This window comes from Vanellus vanellus, assembly GCF_965231255.1.
Source record: "Vanellus vanellus genome assembly, chromosome: 3".
Classification (NCBI taxonomy): domain Eukaryota; kingdom Metazoa; phylum Chordata; class Aves; order Charadriiformes; family Charadriidae; genus Vanellus; species Vanellus vanellus.
In genome coordinates, this window is record NC_138907.1 from 72,690,536 (window position 1) to 72,711,899 (window position 21,364).

The following is a 21,364-nucleotide window of genomic DNA, read 5'->3' on the forward strand; positions in this document are numbered from 1 at the left end:
GCAGCGGTTGCAGACACTGACAGTCATTTTGGTGTGCCTGCACATTCCCATGTGGCGCTTGTCCTCATGCACAGGTTTGTCTGGAGAAGAGTCAAACCTAAGATTCAGGACTTCTCTAGCAGGTATTCAGAGATAAATGCACTACATAAGTATGGTGGCGGTATTATTGTGATATAATGCAATAAAGCACCCTGCACTGGCAGGGAAAGGGCTGCAAAACTTAATAATTCTTTCCCATCTCCAACAACTATGTAAGAGAAGCACAATGAATCTGAAATAGTTTAGCCGACACAGAAATAGTTACTTCTCTTTTTCTTTTTTTCCCCAAGGAAAATGCTAGAATTTGCTGTTTGTTAGGATAAATCCCCAAAGAGGTACTTTGAAGAGAATCTTGGTTGGATCCAGTTTGCTGCAATATTTAACATTTTAAACCAAGAAGAGGAGGATTGAGTACTTAAGCACAGAAGAAAAGCTGCAACCATTAAGCAGGGAAGTTATAGACACATTGTCCCTTTGTACTCCCCATCAATAACCACTTCTGACCGTCATCTGCCTCTGTGCTATACTTAGAGCTCTACCTTGCACAGTGAAATCTCAACCAAATGCAAAGCATTAGGTTTTAAAGAGCTACAAATAGAGAGACCAAATGACAAATATGAGTAAAGAAAAATTGGAGGGTCTTATGCTTTTAAACACTGAAGTGTCTTTTTTCCTTTTCTTTGGAAAACAGAACAAATGCTAATTCTGAAAAAGATGTCAAGATTGCATCCAGAGGCCAAAATGCTTCACATGCTCATGAGTATGCAACAATCCTTCTTCCCAAGGACTTGAGATTGAGCCCTGAAGCTACAACACTTTGCACCTAGTGACTTTTTTCCTACCCTTATTCTGTCTCCTGTACGAGTGGTAGCTGCAGGCAAGGTTTGTTTTCCCTCACTCATTTGCTTCAGTCGTGCCACGCGTCATGGTTAGCTTCTTTAATGGAGTGTTTGCAGATGAGGTTGTAAAAATCATTAGCCACGGTCGGCAGATGCTAGGTACTGCTAGGATGCTGTTCCAATAACTTCTTTTCTTTAATTAAAATTCTAAATAAATCATGAGGTTTTGCAAACACAAGCCTACACTACTTGCATAAGATGAAAGCTGTGCTGACTGCTGGCAGTCTTGATGCTGCTCTTTAGTCTCCTGTTTCCTCCATGTTTTGTTTTGTTGTTTTTTTGTTGTTTTGTGGGGTTTTTTTTCATCTTGGCCTTCACACAAAATCCCCATATGCACTTCTTCAATGCTTAAAAATCATTATTGTTGAAGATCAATACCAAGAAAACATCTGTGGCTCTTCTTGGTGCACAAACAGATTTACTCTGGGTTTGGTTTGTTTTGCTTTGTTTTTTACAAAGGAAGCAAGTAAAGCTCCATGTAAAGAGTAAAGGAAATATCCTATATTCAGTCGCCTATTGATTTTTTGTGATATTCTTGCGAAACATAGAAGTGGGAGCATTAAATGTGCACAGCAGAAGAATATTTATTTGCTATAAAACCTGAATAAACTGAATCTTTTGTTCCTTGTTTCTATGGGAACAAGTTCTATTGAATAAACAGTCTTTGAATAATATTTTATTATTTCTAATAATATTAATTATAATTCAATATGCCACATTAAAATCATTTCAGTTGTAATGAGAAACTTTAATACTGGTGCAAGCTTAAAATAATAGGCCAATTGAGCTTAAAGTAATTTATGCTGCCTGTAATTTTTAGTTTTCATTGATACTAAAGCTAATTATTGAATGTTTGCATTTGCAATCTTAATGGGGTGATGTTTTATCATGGTATTAAGAAAAGATACGGAATAACTGTGATGAAAAGAGCAAAAGTTGTAGAAACATAGTTTTACCATTGCAATGTGTTCTAGGAAGATTTTCTTGGTCATAAAACCCCTGCATTTTCCTGTTTTCTTTATAACTATTATCTACCCGTTTTGTTTTGTTTTGTTTTGTTTTTGCTAAAGTAACAGACAAACATCTGAAATATCATTTTTAAATAAATTAAAAGGAGACTGGTATCGTAGCTTAGTCTGTTGGATAGCCTCTTACTCTTATGCCTACATAAAATCAATGGAGTCACAGAACAGCTCAGATGGATCAGAGTGCAGAAATGGGGTCCAAAACGACACTATGAGGGAATAATAAAATTACTTTGGAAGTGAATACAGCAATATTTAACCAAAACTGAATTTGGCAAACCCAGTCTAACCAATATAAACAGCAACAAAACAAAACCAATCCAAAACAAAACCAAAAAAACAGGCATTTAAGTGAAGCATCGTCCTGGAGAAATTAAAACCAACATAAAAAGTTTGTTATTGTTATTATGTGTTACTACATTGCTGCTGATCATCATATTGTTGTTGTCATCACATCTAACTACTCATACACAAAATATCAAAAGCCAGACAAAACTTTGTTTGTTTTTTAAAAATGAAAATCAGTTGTAGCCTTATTCATCATTACCCAGTCTTTTATTAATTATTCTACGGCAATATCAAAATATCTTTCTCTTGAATTCCTTTCCATATCAGAAAGTCGCCCAAATCATGACTTCAACATAAGTTAAAGTAGAAGATTAGGTGACAAGTCAGAAAATGAAGCAAATTCTTGACAGAATATGCATAAGTTGTATTAAAATAGCAAAGGGCAATCTGAAAACTACATGAAAAGAACAATGTATTATTATTTATCAAAGGCATTTATTTAAGCATTCTTATGACTGCATTTGTTTAGAAAACACTGACCAGCAAAGTGTTGTTCATATTCTCCAGTGGTAAGACTCATGATCACCAAAATAGAAATTTACTTTCTGATTTTTTATCTGCCAGCACTCAAATCTCATAAACCTGTCAGAATTGGTCATCTAGATTAGAAATGTTTCGATAAGTTGTAAAAAGCCATTGCAGAGATTTTCATTTAGCAGCTGGAATAGCTAATGAATTTAAATAATGGTTTTATAACTGTAGTGTGCTAAAGGATCAGGAGTCATTTTTATTTCTTACTAAAAGGAATAATTCACTATCCATAAATATTTAAAATATACATACTTGAAAACGCAGTATTTTGCATTTTGCAACACGTTGTCTAAGCATGATGAGTCCAAAGAGGAAAAAAATTCTCATTATGAGCTTCTTTGTTCTGCTTTGTTGTTGCTGGTGATCTGTGGTACAGTCTGAAATGTCAGGACTTCTTTTTAAGTAGAATGACAATAATTCTTTTTCAATATAGTCCTGGGTTTGAGAGCGCAAAATCATTCTTTTTATTACAAAGGAGATAGCACTCCTCATAACACAAACTAGTCCACATTTTATCCCAAAAATAAGTGAGAAGAAGATTTTTCATGCCATTTTGTAGACCTAGCACATTTAATTCAATAAGGTTATTAGAAGTTTCATTTGTAATTTGTTCCATGACCATGTACCTGAAGCAATTACTTATTGGGAAATAACTTTTTCAGGAAGAAAATTCCTGCAGTAAGTCCTAATAAACAGAAAGGATCCTATAATCTAAGTTTTAGCTTCAGTGAAGTTTGCAATGGAAGAAGATGCTCAAAAAGGAGAAAAGCCACTTAAGGCATTCATTTTGAAACAATTGAATAAGGCACTTGTCACCACAGCAGGAAAGAAACAGAAAAGCACTTAAAGCCACTGCCTGTACAAGTAATTTATTTAAGTAATCATCTCCAAAGTTATACAGGAAACAAAATGCAAAGGAAATAACTAATGAGAGTTCATTAATCTAAACTCCAGAAGCCACTAATTTATAGGAATGGGATATGTATTAAAAGTTCTTACACTGCAACAACAGAAAATGAAATGTATCAGGAGATGTTTTTTAAAGTCAGCTAAAAATAACTTATGTCAGCACCTTAGCTAGGGTAAAAACTTCAGAAAGTACAACCCAGCAGTACAGAAATTGTGTATGCCCAAGAATTCAAAGCATGTGTTTTTGTCACTGTTTTGACTGAAACAGTCTTTTAGGTGAGGGCTTTACCAAGTAACTAGTAATTATTTTAGAAGTTCCAAAGAATTTAGAAAATGCTCAATACACTTTCCATCTTTAAAAGCAAAAGAACCTGTTTCTGGGAAGTACCAGTAGTTAGAGTTATCTTCTGCCTGGTAAAATGCAAACACAACTAAGTGAGAACATTAGAATCATAGAATCATAGAATGGTTTAGAGTTGGAAAGGACCTTGAAGATCATCGAGTTCCAACCATCCTGCCATAGGCAGGGACGCCTCCCACTACACCAGGTTGCCCAAGGCCACGTCCAGCCTGGCCTTGAACACCTCCAGGGATGGGGCCTCAACAACTTCTCTGGGCAACCTGTCCCAGTGCCTCACCACCCTCAAAGTGAAAAATTTCTTCCTAATGTTTAATCTAAACCTGCCCTCTTCCAGTTTAAAGCCACTCCCCTTCGTCCTATCACTACATGCCCTAGTAAAAAGTCCTTCCCCAGCTCTCCTGTAGGCCCCCTTTAGGTACTGGAAAACCGCAATAAGATCTTCTTGGGGCCTTCTCTTCTCCAGGCTGAACATAGAATCATAGAATTGCTGAGGTTGGAAGGGACCTTTAAGATCATCAAGTCCAACCATTAACCTACCCTGACAAAAACCACTTCTAAACCGTGTCCTTAAGTGCCACATCTACCCTTTTTTTAAACACCTCCAGGGATGGTGAATCCACCACCTCCCTGGGCAGCCTATTCCAATGTTTAATAACCCTTTCAGTGAAAAAATGTTTCCTAATATCCAATCTAAACCTCCCCTGACATAACTTAAACCCATTTCCTCTTGTCGTATCACTTGTCACCAGGGAGAAGAGGTCAGCCCCCACCTTTCTACAACCTCCTTTCAGGTAGTTGTAGAGGGTGATAAGGTCTCCTCTCAGCCTCCTCTTCTCCAGGCTAAACTACCCCAGTTCCCTCAGTCGTTCCTCATAAGATTTGTCCTCCAGACCCCTCACGAGCTTTATAGCCCTTCTCTGGACATGCTCCAACACCTCAATGTCCTTCTTGTAGTGAGGGGCCCAAAACTGAACGCAGTACTCGAGGTGAGGCCCCACCAGTGCCCAGTACAGCGGGATGATCACTTCCCTAGTCCTGCTCACCACACTATTCCTGATAGAGGCCAGGATGCCATTGGCCTTCTTGGCCACCTGAGCACACTGCCAGCTCATATTCAGCCAGCTGTCCACAAACATCCCCAGGTCCTTTTCTGCCGGGCAGCTTTTCAGCCACTCCGCCCCAATCCTGTAGTGCAGCATGGGGTTGTTGTGACCCAAGTTCAGGACCCGGCACTTGGCCTTGTTGAACCTCATACCATTGGTCTCAGCCTGATCCAGCCTGTCCAGGTCTCTATGCAGAGCCTTCCTACCCTTAAGCAGATCAACAGTCCCGCCTAGTTTAGTGTCATCTGCGAACTTACTGAGGGTGCATTCGATCCCCTCACCCAGGTCATTCATAAAGGTATTAAAGAGAACATGCATCAGCACCAAGCCCTGGGAGACACCACTTGTGACTGGACACCAACTGGATTTAACTCTGTTCACCACTACTCTCTGGGAATGGCCATCCAGCCAGTTTTTTACCCAGCGAAGAGTACACTTGTCCAGGCCATGAGCAGCCAGTTTCTCCAGGAGAATGCTGTGGGAAACGGCGTCAAAAGCTTTGCAAAAATCCAGGTAGATAACATCCACAGCTTTTCGCTTATCCACTAAGCAGGTCACCTTATTGTAAAAGGAGATCAGGATTGTCAGGCATTACCTGCCATTCACAAACCCATTCTGACTGGGCCTGATCACCCTATTTTCCTGCATGTGCCATGTAATGGCACTGAAGTTGATCTTTTCCATGACTTTCCCAGGTACAGAGGTCAGACTGACTGGCCTGTAGTTCCCTGGATCCTCCTTCCGGCCCTTCTTGTGGATGGGTGTCACATTTGCCAACCTCCATTCAGCTGGGACCTTCCCAACAGCCCCAACTCTTTTAGCCTCTCCTCATAGGAGAGGTGCTCCAGCCCTTGGATCATCCTCGTGGCTCTCCTCTGGATGTACTCCAGCAAGTCCATGTCCTTCTTATGCTGGGGACTCCAGAGCTGGATGCAGTACTCCAGGTGGGGTCTCACAAGAGTGGAATAGAGGGGCAGAATCACCTCCTTTGACCTGCTGGCCACACTTCTTTTGATGCAGCCCAGGATACGGTTGGCCTTCTGGGCTGCGATTGCACATTGCTGGCTCATGTTGAGCTTCTCGTCAATCAGCACCCCCAGGTCCTTCTCCTCAGGGCTGCTCTCCAGCCATTCCCGGTATTTGTGCTTGGGATTGCCCTGACCCAGATGTAGGACCTTGCACTTGGCCTTGTTGAACTGCATGAGGTTGGGTTGGGCATAGCTCTGCAGCCTGTCCAGGTCCCTCTGGATGGCATCCCTCCCCTCCAGCGTGTCTACCTTGCCAAACAGCCTGGTATCATCGGCAAACTTGCTGAGGGTGCACTTGACCCCACTGTCCATGTCGCCGACAAAGATGTTGAACAGTACAGGTCCCAGTACTGATCCCTGAGGAACGCCACTCGTCACTGCTCTCCACTTAGACATCGAGCTGTTGAGCGCAACTCTTTGAGTGTGACCGTCCAGCCAGTTTTTTATCCACCGAGTGGTCCATTTGTCGAATCCATGCCTCTCCAATTTAGAGACCAGGATATCGTGTGGGACAGTGTCAAACGCTTTGCAGAAGTCCAGGTAGATGACATCAGTTGATCTTCCCTTGTCCACTGCCGCTGTAACCCCTTCGTAGAAGGCCACCAAATTTGTCCAGCATGACTTGCTCTTGGTGAAGCCACACTGGCTGCCATCAATCACCTCCTTGGTTTTTATGTGCCTCAGCAGAGTTCCCAGGAGGATCTGCTCCATGATCTTGCCAGCCACAGTGGTGAGATTGACTGGCCTGTAGTTCCCTGGGTCTTCCTTATTTCCCTTTTTGAAAATAGGGGTTATGTTTCCTCTTTTCCAGTCGGCAGGAACCTCGCCAGATCGCCATGACTTCTCCAATATGATGGCTAGTGGCTTAGTGGCTTCATCTGCCAGTTCCCTCATGACCCAGGGCTGTATCTCATCAGGTCCCATGGACTTGTGCACCTTCAGATTCCTCAGGTGGTTTCGTACTTGATCTTCACCTACAGTGGGCGGTTCTCCATTTTCCCAATCCTCACCTTCGCATTCTGTGTCATGGGCAGTGCAGCTGCAGTCCTTGCCCATGAAGACTGAGGCAAAAAAGTCATTGAGTACTTCAGCTCTGTCTCTGTCCCGGGTAATCAGTTCTTGTGTTTCCTTCCGGAGAGGGACCACCTCTTCCCTAGTCTTTCTTTTCCCGCTGACATACTTAAAGAAGGATTTTTTGTTTGTCTTCATGTTCTTGGCCAGATTTAGTTCTATCTGGGCTTTAGCTTGTCTAACCCGATCCCTGGCTGCTCAAACAATTCCTCTGTATTCCTCCAGGCTACCCGCCCCTGTTTCCACTCCCTATAGGCCTCCTTTATCCTTTTTGTCATGTCCAGGAGCTCCTTGTTCATCCATGCAGGCCTCCTGGCTTTTCTGCCTGCCTTCCTTTTTGTATTATGTGATATTACTTACAGAAAGCTGTAGTAAGGACTAGAACTACAGGAAAAGCAGCAAGGAATAATGAAATACTCAACAGGAATTCAGTTGAGAGAAGTAGTTGGGGACTAAGAAGACTAAGAAGAAACGGACAAACAATAGAGAAAGTGGTCAGGTGAAGAATAGGTAGGTATTGAGGAAGCAAAGACAGACAGTGAAAGGGTAGGAAGTGATGAAACAAGGAGGAGAGGGACAGAGTGGCAATGGGGAGGACACAATACTTGCATTTATTCCTGAGTAGGTTTTTGTTGTTATGGTTCTGAAGACAGAAATTGAAGAGGATACAGAACTCTTCTGATGTACTTTTGATGTGGGCTGAGATATTGAGAAACGTGATGAGAAATCAGTGGCTAAATTCTTTATTTCCAGGCAACAGAACTGCACTGCAAGCTCTTCCGTTGCAGCAAAACCATATGGCAAAGACCACTACCACAGACCTTACCATGTTTCTGGGTTTGACTTCAAGAGTGCATCCTTATCTGTACTATAGTGCATTGTTATTTCAGACTGTGATGACACTTTTGAAGCAAACTTCTTCATCTTCCACCATGTTTCATTTCGTACTGGAATTGGTCTTGCACTGCACAAACTGGTTGCCTTTTGGATGAAACCAGAAGATATAGGTCTGAGGCCGTCCTAACAAGCCCTTACTGCTAATAGATCCATGGGACCAGACTAGAGCTGGTGTGAAGTAAAACCTCTGACATATGCATAGGTTGGATATCGTGTCTGCACTGCCAACAGGTTTCTCTCCAGTTTCACTTCTACTGTTCTCTTTCACCAGTTTACATAGATACAGCCCCGGAGGCACTTCCAGAAACACAACCTGCAATCTAGTCAAACCTGACTGAAAGTTAGAAAGGCTTTCCTTGATTTTGCTGATTTGGCTTCCCTCACTTAACTTTATATATGCTCCGGGCTGCAACTTGGTTAAAATTTGTACACCATTATTTTCAATAGGTCAGACATTTTCAACAACAACAACAACAAAAATCATTTCTGAAACTGCTGCTTGAAAGACTGGCCAACTGTTTTTAAAAGTAGGGTAATGGGGGAACATTTGACAGGTAACAAATGTGTCTTCATAAGAGACTCAAGAACATCTGACTGTTGAAAGTGAGATACCATCTGTATTCACTAGAGGTCATATTGGGAGAGCATATTTAAGTTGATGGCATAATCACATAGCCATACACATTAAAGAAACAACAAATGTATAAAATAACCTTCAAATGTGAAGATTTCAGTAGAAATAGTTTCTTTTCTTTGGCAAGAATAGTCAGATAAAAATTAGATATACAAGAAGTTTCACCAAATATTTTGAAGACTGATTTAAAACTAAAATTTTTAACAAAAAAGACAAAAGTAATTCAAAATTTGTCACAATTTTTCAAGAGCAATGCACAAAATGGTAAATTTTATTAATTTCATAGCTGGGTTGTTACGAACTGTTATGGATTTCATAACTGGATTGTATCCGAAATGTCATGTTCACAATACAAATACTTATTCATACTTCACTGAGCGTAAGTAACGAGTCAAAAAGAGAAAAAGATACAAAAAGGTTGCATGGAGAAAATGTATTTTCAACAGATAATAAACGTAACTCTTTGCAGTGTACTGTGTCAGGACCAAGTCAGACAGAGAACAGCAGAGACAGACAAAACCTTACATGGTTTTGAACATCATAAAATAACGACTAAATGTAATCAAATGTCATGTTAAGCATCCCAGAAAAATGACAGCATTTCAGATATCCAAATTTTTACATATTTAAAAATTGATTTACAGGCTTTAGAAACATCTTCCATTTCATCATCCAAACCAGCAAATTTTATTTTTGTGCTATAAACTATACACTACTCAGTTACTCTGCAATATAAAGTCTGTTAATGTGACTTCACAACCCTATTTAAACTCGAGGCCCCAGCAAAATTATTTCATTTTAAAGGTAAGAGAATATTTTTTTTTTTATAACATCTTATAAGAATCGCCAAATGGCAATACATGATCTATTAAAAAAACAACCTGACAGACATAGCAGGCAGCAAGGGGATAACTTCTTTGATACTCAGCAGTGGTTTTCAGTTTCTACTGCTTGTGAGTTATTGAGTCAACCAACAATTTCAATTATAATTGCTAATCTAAAAACTAAATAAAGACAGAAATAAATTCCTCATTTCTATTTTACTGAAAACCATCAATTTGAAGACCAACTTAGGAACTTACAAAGTAGACAGTGAAACTAAATGACATAAAAAATGTCATATTAATAAATTAAGAGGAGGGGTTTGTTCTTTGTTTTGTAGTTCCTTTCAGCTCTTCATTCAATGCCATCTTTTCATCTTTGCTGTACTATAGTTGTTATCAGAAGATGACCAACAGACCAGACACAAGCTACATAAAATTCTTCATTGTTTTCACTGTCATAAACAGAGAAATATTTTAATCTATTATTTTTATCCTGGCAAGATCCCACTATACAAAAGTCCTACGCATAAGCAAGGTTGCAGTTGATGGCATATTCCCAGAATCCAGTTTTGGTTTATTTTTGGGGTATATATTTTGTGTTGGCATAAATACACTTTTAAGACAACATTGAAATATCCATTTTAACTGTCCTCTCCCAAACAACACATCAAAGAAAGATTTTATTAACATTCAAAAACATAGCAAAGAATAAGATCAGGTTTAAAACCCATGGATCTGGGAATGAAGATCTCTGCACAAGAAATCATACTCATGGCTTGCTACAGTTTTCTGCAAGACCCTGGGAGAGACTTTCTTTTTTAATATCTTTTTTCTTGTGCAAAATGAAGATATTGATTCCTCATACTGATGATGGAATGTGTAACTCCTCACGAAGTACTTCAGAGGGTTATTCTAATGCAAAGAATCTAAATTAAATGCAAGGTCTCTCTCTCACACACACACACATCTATTACTCATAGAATCATAGAATGGTTGAGGTTGGAAGGGACCTTAAAGATCATCTAGTTCCAACCCCCCTGCCATGGCCAGGGACACCTCCCACTAGACCAGGGTACTCAAAGCCCCATCTAAGCCCCATCCTTGAACACTTCCAGGGATGGGACCTCGCAATTTCCAGGCGCAATTTGTTCCAGCGCCTCACCACCTTCATAGTGAAAAATTTCTTCCTAATATCTATTCTAAATCTCCCCTCTTCCAGTTTGAAACCATTAGTCCTCATCCTATTGTGCTTTTTTTACTTAGCTACAGTTTGATCTGTATATTTCTTGATGAAATCACAAGAACAATTTTGCCTTAAGGTAATTTGGGTTTAAACAGCATATAACAAGGATTAGGAATTATCTCCTATTTTTGCTCCCTGATTACCTTTCACCATCACTCTCCTGCTTTAATAGGAATGCTTTGTCAATTCTTTACTCTCCAGTCTAACACCTAACACCTTGATTTCAGTTTTTTAAGCTTTTAAAAAAAAAATAAATCCATGATCCATACACAATCATAACTTTTACCCTTTTCCCCATCAACATCAAGTGGAAAAGAAAGGGGTCAGATCAAGGATATGCATGTAGGAAAAGCAGTGAAGAATAAACATTTCACCAATTTATATGTCTTATTTTATGTCTCACTTTTAAATGTCTTGTTTTATAAATAACATCAGTTTGCATATCAAATAACTGAATGCAGCAAGATACATTAAATAGGTACCTGTCTAAATGTGAGTCCGGTATCTATACTTCAGCTTGACTCCTGCAGTGAAAAATGAAAACATTTATTAATGTGCACTGATAACAAATCTTATCTTATTGAGTTCTCTCAGATTACACTGAAATATGACTTTGTCTGTCCTTTGTTATACCCCACTTCTGGTGTCTGCTGTGGGAAGAGAATGCAACATCAAGGCCTGAGGCAAGAAGAAAAGAAAGACTTCTCTGGTGTTCAAGCCTATGCAGAGTTTGATGGGTATGTACTGAAAAAAATTAAAGCTCTTCAGATTCACAGACTTCTTTTTGATCTGATGTTACTAAAAAAGGCCTCTGGCAGTATCATACTGTGGGAATCCATTTTGTTTTAGGAAAGATTTCAGATAAATTTTGTTTCAGTAACTATAAAAGGTGTCCTCCCGCCCAAGGCCAGTGCAAAGAAGATATCACACTTACAAGAGTTCACTACTCTCACCATGTTCTCCATCAGCATAGAGGAGGAAGTAATACATAATTAGAAATCATTTCTGCACTCTCTTTGCTGAATTATGCTGGAAAACTGGAGTCATTCCTGTCACACCAGTTTATATTGAGCATTACCCCACCAAAGTGCAATACAACAAAATCCTCAGAGAGTTTGGTAAAAAAAATCCACGCTTTTTTCCTTTTCTACAAATACTTATAATGAAGAGGAAAATTGCAACCGTATATTACAGTTCACGAAGTCGTAGTTTCCTACAAAATGCTAAGGAGCACAAGGTGTAGATTATACAAACAAGCTGAGCAAGCCCTTCTTCCCTGTGTTTTCTTACCCATTTGGAATAACCGTGTTGTGGTTTGGGTGGAACCAGTCACCGGGCAACCAACAGATGCCCCCCATTATCTCTCTTCAAAGACGGAGGCAGAGGGGAAAGAGAGAGAGACTTAGGAGTTTAGAAAGAACTAAACTACTTTAATGACATATTAATAATAAAATAAAAAGAAAAGAATGAAGTATATACAAAACCATATCAAGCTCCCAGGATGACAATCACGTCACCGGCTGGCACTGGTAAAGTCCCAGACTGGACTCAGTGACGGACGGGAACTAGATTCCAGATAAGGATTCAGGTTTGGGATAAAAGACAGCTGAACAGACAGGGTCTTCCTCAGGTGCCGACCATTGAAGAAAGAGGGCTGACCCTTTGTTCCCTCAGCTTTTATACTAAGCATGAGGGAGATGGGATAGAATACCCTGTTGGTCAGTTTTGGGTCACCTGTCCTGTCCGCTCCTCCCCGCAGGTGGGACCTCTCTACACTTTTCCGCTTCCAACCCTCCAACAGGACAAGTAACAAAGTTCACTGCCCGTGGCTGTCATAGCAATAAGAATAAGCAAGAGCCTCTCTGCATCCCATGCCTGGGCATCAACTATAAATATAGGTTTTATCACTCTGAGAGCAAACAGCGTCTGCACAATATGGTGTTAATTTCAGTAGTTAGAAGAGGACTAGATAAGAAGTAAGTTTACCGAACAAAATTTGTCCTGTTTTACCTAAAACCAGGACAAATAGCAAAAAGGTAGACAGTCAGATAGACAGACAGACAAACAGACAGAAAGATTTTTCTTAATGATCCCTTCCACATATGCAATTTTAACTACAATGAGAATGCAACTGAAATGCCAGGGGAGACAATATTCCATTATCACCTGTAGACAAGAAAATTACTCAACACATCCTTTCCAGAAGGAACCGAACTATGCTAGGAAAAAATGTAGGCTATGTGTAGAGGGTTTGGGGGAGGGTTGATTTCTTGACTTTTTCAGCTTTTTTTCTGGTTTTAACTTATGGTTGTCAAAGTGTTCATTACTGTTTATGTGTCAGGAATGGGAAAATGACACTTGCACAGTCATAAAGGTGAAGGCAGGTGTGAAGAAAGGCAGGAAGGACAGGCATTTTTCTTTCCACAGAACTTTCTGAGGTTCTAAAATTTTCCCTGTTTCACACCAGGTTAAGACAAAGAACTTTTAGTGAACAAACAAGGGTTGTATGGAGTTTAACAAGGACAAGTGCAAGGCCCTGCACCTGGGAAAGAATCACCAAAGAGCCCAGTATAAGTTAGGACTTATGTAGCTGGGGAACAACCTTGCTGAAAGAGACCTGAGGGTCTTGGTGGACAAGCTGAACATAAGGCAACAGTGTGTTGCTGCAACAACAAAGGCAAATCAGGTCCTGGGCTGCATTCACAGGGACATTACCAGCAGAGATAGAGATGTGATCATCCACTCTACTCAGCACTTGTCAGGCTACACCTGAAGTATTGTGTCCAGTTCTGGACCCCACAATTAAAAAAGGACATGAGCAGACTGAAGAGGGTCCAAAGGATGGCCACGAAGATTATCAAAGGGCTGGAGAATGTTCCCTATGAAGGAGTTAGGTCTTTTTACCCTGGAGAGGAGAAGGCTCAGGGGAGACCTTGTCACAGTTTTCCAGTACTTAAATAGTGGCTACAAAGAGAACATAGGCTCTTTTCACAAGGAGCCACATCAAGAACACAAGTGACAACGGATACAAGTTGCACCAGGAGAGGTTTCATCTTGACATAAGAAATTTTTTTACAATAAGAAAAATCCGGCACTGGACCAAACTCCCCAGGGACATGGTGGAAACTCCATTACTGGAGGTTTTCAAAATGTGATTGGACAGCATGTTAGATATCATCTAGGCTCCCTTTTCCACAAAATGTTGGACCAGAGGATTTTTTGAGGTCCCTTCCAACCTGGACTGTTCTGTGATTCTGTGATTCCATGATTCTATTCTATACAAGGGAAAAAAAACCTCTTCGTCCCTGCAAAAATATAATGGGGAAGGTACATAGACTGACAGGCTTCTCTGCAAATAGCCAGATGGTTAGCTTTCTCCACATTTCTTCAGAGCTAAAGTTTTCATATTTGATCTCAAGCTCAAGGTAAATTTCCTTAGAAGTTTGTGCCTCCTACTTGTAAATCATCAGTCTCAAATCCAGATACATTATGGAAAAAGCAAACCTATTTTTTGAGTGAGAGTACTTCATTACATTTTCTTTGTTCGTGACCTGTATTTACAGTAGTTTTTCTGCACATAGATTGAAAAAACACAGACAAAGCAGTTTGCTTTATTCACTTCTTTCTACCCCCAGGACTGTTAAACCAAATGGCAGTGCAATCCATAGCGCATCCAGCCGCAGAGGTATAATCAGAGACCTCGATACATTACATCTTGTCATGCAATCTGTTCTCTGGAAGAAAATCCTGGCCATGAGCAGGGAGGGAGCTTTGGTGATTTCTATTGGCGTGAATGATAGAGGGACCCAGGCCAGGGTACACACCACTGAACACATCTGCCTCATTGCACAGACATAGCTCGTGATCTGCCAGACAGAGCAGGCTTCCAGTGACCTTTTTTGCAGTCAGTTCTTTACACCCTTCCAGACTTAATTGTGTAGAATTCAAGTCAAAGTGAAGATACCTAAATATATGTATCTGCACATAAGTTTATGTAGGCCCAAGTGCCCATTGCAGTTACTGGACAGTTAGCTGATAGTCCATGAAACCTATGACTTTCAGTCGACCAGCCAGCAGCTATCTACTTTGAATCAGAGAATCACAGAATTATAGAATGGTTTGGGTTGGAAGAGTACTTTAAAGATCAACTACTCCAACCTCCCCTGCAATGAGCAGGGACATCTTTCACTAAATCAGGTTGCTCAAATCCCTGTCCAGCCTCCCTTTGAACACTTCTAATGATGAGGCATCGCTGGGCAACCTGTTTTAGTGTCCCACCAGCCTCATCATAAAAAATTTCTTCCTAACATCCGATCTAAATATACCTTCTTTTAGTTTAAAACCATTGCCATTTGTCCTGTCACTACAGGCCCTCGTAAAAAGTCTTTCTTAAGGCTGCAATAAGTTCTCCCCAGAGTATTCTCTTCTCCAGGATAAACAACCCCAGTTGTCTCAGCCTTCCCTCATAGGAGAGGTGTTCTCTGCTCTGGTCATTTTTTTAGTCCTTTTCTGGACCCGTTGTCACAGGTCCATGTTTTTTTTGTACTGGAGAGCCCAGAGCTCGACAAAGTACTCCGGGTGGGGAGTGAGAGCAGAGTAGAGGGGGAGAATCACCTCCCTTGACCTGCCGGCCATGCTTCTTTTTATACAGCCCACACCATAATGTTGATGTAAATCATCCTCTACCTTCCACTCCTCTACAGGCAGGCACTCCATTAACTATAGTACAAGTCAAATATCTAACCTCTAACTGAATCCTACCTCGTAGGCATCTAATGTCAGGTGTCACCTAATGCCAAGTTGCCTGGCCTGATCTGTCCTCCAGCTTCTCTTTCAGAAGGGCACAGCACCCAGTTTATATCTGCCAGTCCTATACATTTGTCTCATCTACCCTAGGGCATTTCAATATGTCAATCAAACAGGGACCACTGTGTCAACTCAGGGTGCACGCATTTGATTATCAGTGTCCTTACAATAAATGGAAACTGCATAGCTAATATCCCTGAAGACACCTTACCCCTGAATTGCGCTGAGTTATAAATATCAGAACGTCTTACAGTATAAATTAATATCTTTGATCTACTTGCAATCCTTTGACATAATACATCCAAAAGAAATAAGGACTAAATATTTGTACATTCTGTCTACAAAGGTTTCAAGATTCTCCTATACATTCACATAATGAGTGGGAGTAATTCATCACACTTCTGTGAAGTAATTAAAATAAGTTCCCTTTAATGCATTGTGTCAGACTTATTACGTGGAACAAATATGGCACTGCTAATGGAATGTTTTAGGAACAATTACAATTCTATCACATAATAATACGGTACTTTTCTGAGTTATTTTATATCTAGATAGATAGATAGATAAAAGACAGATAGATAGATAGATAGATAGATAGATAGATAGATAAACAGTTTGGCTCTCTTATGAGATCTTGGCACATTTCCTTTCACAATTCTGTCCCTTTACACGTCATAGATGGATAAATCCAGCACAAAAAGAATACAGTGCATTGTCCTGTATACATTAGCTTGGATATTTTTGTCATGCTTTTGGCCATGCAAAAGAAAAAAAACATCTATATAGTTGCACTTACATTTACCAAAGAGACTTCTGATTAAGTCAGGTGACAAAAGGGTAATTTTAGACATGATAACCTATAGTCTTCAGTTCAAATGGTTATGATAATACTTGAAATGTATTTGTTTAACTATCAATTTATTAAGATATTTATCACAACATTTAAAACTTTATGTAAAGTTCAAGATTATTCAATGATTTAAAATATACATACCTGTAACTCACAATTTAAAACAGACTCAAATGCTCTATTATCCAAAGCAAAATTTCACTACCTAGAACCCAAGATTTTCTTTTCTTTGGGATCTTGTAGAAAGCCAACTTGGTAAGAAGTCTCCAAATTTAAAAGGTTTACAAGTTAACGAATAAATTGAAGTCTTGTAAAATCAGAAGGAGGATTAATGAATCACCTGATTATCTTGGTTTCCATTTTCTTTAAAAGCTGCAGAATTAAAAAACATACAGAAAATAGATTCACACTAACAGAAACAGGTTTGTGCCATGTCGATGTCTCTTTTTCTCCCTCTTGCATCTCGGGTTTTTTTGACACAGTTTAAGACTAACGTAAGTAATGCCTTGCCTGGCCTTCAGCAGGTCAGCTCCCTTTCAGGTGATGCCAGAGCAATGAAATGCCACTAGTGTGTCGTGGGACCCATGCTCAGAGTTTTACTTTTCTCCCAGCTGTAGGCTTATCGTGTTGTACTGGCAGTGCATATCACTCAGCATGGTGATGCCAAAACAGCTAGCACCCAGGAACAAGCAGCATGTGCTGATCTAGCTCTGACTTATGCCAGTTTCTATCAGCATAAACCAACATACTGCCCTCTTAGCCCGGTGACAGAGAAGGAAGAAACAGGGGTGAGCAGTAGGTCTGAGACTATTCTGCCTAACTTCACATTTCAGCTTGAAAGCTGCTTTCAGGCCCTTGCATTTTTTTGTGCACTTGAGTTGACAAGACTGTACTTGTGGAAGGCAAATCAAATCCTTAGCACACAGTTTCTACCGGGACTGAGTTATTTATATAGGGTAGGTTTATGCTCTACAAACCAGGAGGTAGACCACATCCTGGAAACTCAAGCCCAAAGCTTTATGATTATTCCTGTCTTATCACATTCCTGTATCACGAGTAGCTATAGAGTTGCTTTAGTCTGATTGTATTGTGGTTTTATCAACAGCGATACCTTAGCCACTGTCACACCACGGAGAGTCCCCACAGAAATGACCTGTTTACTCTTAGCTTCCCATTTGCCTTTTACTGTTGAACCTTCATTGATTTAACTTGCTGGACTTTGATGGCTTGAGCCCAGCAGAAGTACCTGAAGTGTATTGCTGCTAGAGACTACCAGGTGGTTGCTGATGCTTTTAGATTGCTAAAGTGAAACAAAACTCTGAAAAAGATGCTTGCCTTACATACTCAAGACAATGGTATTTTATGGATACAAATGATGCTGTCCAGGTCAGGAAACTCATCAGCAGGTCTCAGAGCATCTTTTTTAGGGCAATGAGTCTTCACACCGATTTTCATAACATTTGGACTAGACTTGTACATTTTAAGACCTACTTGTTTAGCAGTTCCGATTAGATAGATTGTTGTTGCATTTCACATCTCAGTACATTCAAGAAGCAAGAGTCATTCATATTCATATAACTCTGGTAAGAGCAGCCCAAATAATCCATTCTTGACATCTTTGTTAATAATGCTTCTAAATGACCCAAGTTATTTTACAAGGGCATAGACAAATTTCTGTTGTCTGCCACAGACATATTTTACTCATGCCGCAAAAGGCTTGCCAGTAGTCTAACAGGCTTAGGATGAGTGATGGCTGCCATTCATTTCTTTTTTCACCTTTGTTGTATACAATAGAAATTGAACAATGCAGGAATAAGCATGATGAAATTAAGCTTGTCTGAGTTTGAGGTCAACAGCAGTGTGGAGTCTACACATTTTTTAAAAAAGGGATCAGGAATTTTTTTTTTTTTTTCAGAAAAGGATATTATTTAACTGGGAACTGAGCCAGCTAATAACAAATGACTTCTACTTTATGCTGCAGGTGTAAGCTTGAACAAAATGATGAAGAAAGGGATACTTTCTGTCTACAGCTGCACTTAGTGGCCTCCTTAATATCTTGAATGAGACCAGAACTTTTCCAGACAAGTTAGTCACTCAGGCACATGTCTGGGGTAATTTTGAGTTACGTTTCCCATGGTTCTGGGTGAGATTTCTTCTCTGGCACACAGCAGAGCATCAATTATTTCTGCCGTTATTTTATATTATCCTTAGATTTTAGTTTGTAGGCTTGTTTGTGGACATCTGGGTTGAGTTCTTTCCTCCAAAGCCTCTTTTATCAAAGATGACCTGCTGTACTAAATAGATGTCTCTCTGAAACACATTGAAAATGTTCGACACCTCTATTTGCTTGTCCTTTTGTGGGGAGGGTAAAAGAAAGAAAATTCTGTATTTATGTTATGTTGGTAACACTATAGCTGCAAAAAAAAAAAAAATAAAGCAGAGACCTTCTGGTTTAGAATACCTCTCTTTTGTTCACTTTTTAGTTGTTGTTTATGATTACTAGACCTGACTTTCAATATGTATTTGTTTTTCCTTGTTGACAATTTTACTGTTACTTGTACTTTGAGGATTTTTTTCTTTCCATTAACATTAAACTATGTCTAGGTCTTTCTGCTTCTGTTCATAATAGCTTTTCACATTGTGCTGATGAGCTATTTCGCTCTCCTATTCGAACCATTCCTAGATATTGTCGTGGTTTAACCCCAGGCAGCAACTAGGACCATCCAGCCATGGGGAAGGGAATCAGAAGTGTAAAAGTAAGAAAACTCGTGGGTTGAGATAAAGACAGTTTTGCAAAAGCCACGTATGCAAGAAAAGCAAAACACGGAATTCATCCACTACTTCCTGTCAGTAGGCAGGTGTTCAGCCATCTCCAGGAAAACAGGGCTCCATCACACGTAATGGTTACTTGGGAACACAAAACACCATAACTCTGAACATCCTCCCCCTTCCTTCTTCTTCCCCCAGCTTTATATACTGAGCACAAAATCATATGGTATGGAATATCCCTTTGGACAGTTTGGGTCAGCTGTCCTGGCTGTGTCCCCTCCCAGCTTCTTGGGTGTCCCCCTCCTTCTTGTTGGCAAGTCAGTATGAGAAGCTGAAAAGTCCTTAACTGCTTAGCAGCAACTAAAATATTAGTGTGTTATCAGCATTATTCTCATCCTAAATCCAAAACATAGCCCTATACCAGCTGCTGATAAGAAAACTAACTCTATGCTAGCCAAAATCAGGACAGATATATTGCCAAATATATCTCTCAGAGTTTCTCAAAGTTTCTTATCTCTTATCAGAGATGGAATCCTGAAAATATGCTGGAAAAGCTGTCTGAGAGCAGAAGTTCAAAATCCTCTCTACTTTGATGGTAGAGCATACATCTGGAAATAAGTGTTCTTTGCAAGTACTTATAAAAAAAATCATGACACAGCACACAAGTCGTGGTCATTTTCTACATTGGCTTCTCTGATGTACAAATGTCCAAAAGAATGAAACAAGTTGCTTACTTGGTTCCTGGCTATTTATGTATCACTTTGTTGGTTTAAGAACTATTCTCACTAAAAAAAAAAAAAAAAAAAAAACAACCAAACAAAAAAGCAAAACAACAGTTGGCAACAATTCACAAGCTGGTCATCCCTGCTATTATATCCACAAATTCTTCATGTGTCAGCAGTGCACTTTAGTTTATTATTGTCCATCCCATGACACTTAGGGAGACTGATAGAAAGGTAAGGCAGAAACTTATAAATTTATATTTGTCTTCTCATATTATGCATTTTAAAAGCAAAATACAGGATGATAATTAGATTTACACATTGCATGTGGCCTTTGAAAAATACTAGTATCAGTCCAGGATGGCTTTGAGTACTGTCATTCATGACTATAATAATTCCTACTCTTCCAACCAGAAAACTCCAAAGTGGTTTGTCAGCCTCTGTTCCTGGGCTCAGCTCATTTGTGTCTAGGCAAGAACTTGATCACACATACTCCAGTTTAGACCATTCAGCTTCAGTTTGTCAATGTTAGGAGACTACAGGTCAGCTAATCAAATAAGTGTGCTTGGCTTATTATATCTTAATGAGGTATTCTCAAAATAACGGACCATGTATTCCCCGAGCTCCTACTAAAAAATCATTCCCAAAGGCAATTAAATAAAAAAGACAAGCCTCAGCCTGCACTTTCTACACTACATCTCTGCAGACTATAGACTGTAGACAGCAGCCTGGGTGAGAACTTTTCAACAAAATGGGTTTTCACCAGAATTTTTCAAAACTAAAAGTTCTTGTTTTCAGAAACACATCTCCTTTGTTAAGAAATTTTCCCAGCAGCAAGATTGACTTGTGTGTTGGTTGTAACTTCAGAGACAAGGTTCTCAGCGCTGTAGGAAAACTTCCGTGCAAGTTTTGGACCATCTATCCACTGCGTACCCTACCCACTGCAATAGGTGGCTATTCCCTTTCTGGTTGCATCTAACACTGAAGCCTCAAAGCTCTAAGGAATGGAAAAACATGAAGACATTTCTCATGTCCCTTCAAGTAACCATGCTAAAAAAAATTAAACTATGCAGACAGCCAATAAATCTTGCAGTAGCCTAATTCTTCTTACAATGATGCCTCAGGCTTCTGTGGCAAAGAAAGGGAAAGGATTAAAGCTATGTAAAATTCCCTCATTTGCTTATCTTCTACATTGTTCTAAACTACTACTCCTCTCAAGGGATTCAAAATCCTTGTTTTGCTCAGTTCTCCTACCAGCCATTGAGAAGAAATGTTTAATGATGCTTATCAGACCAATTCTGGCAA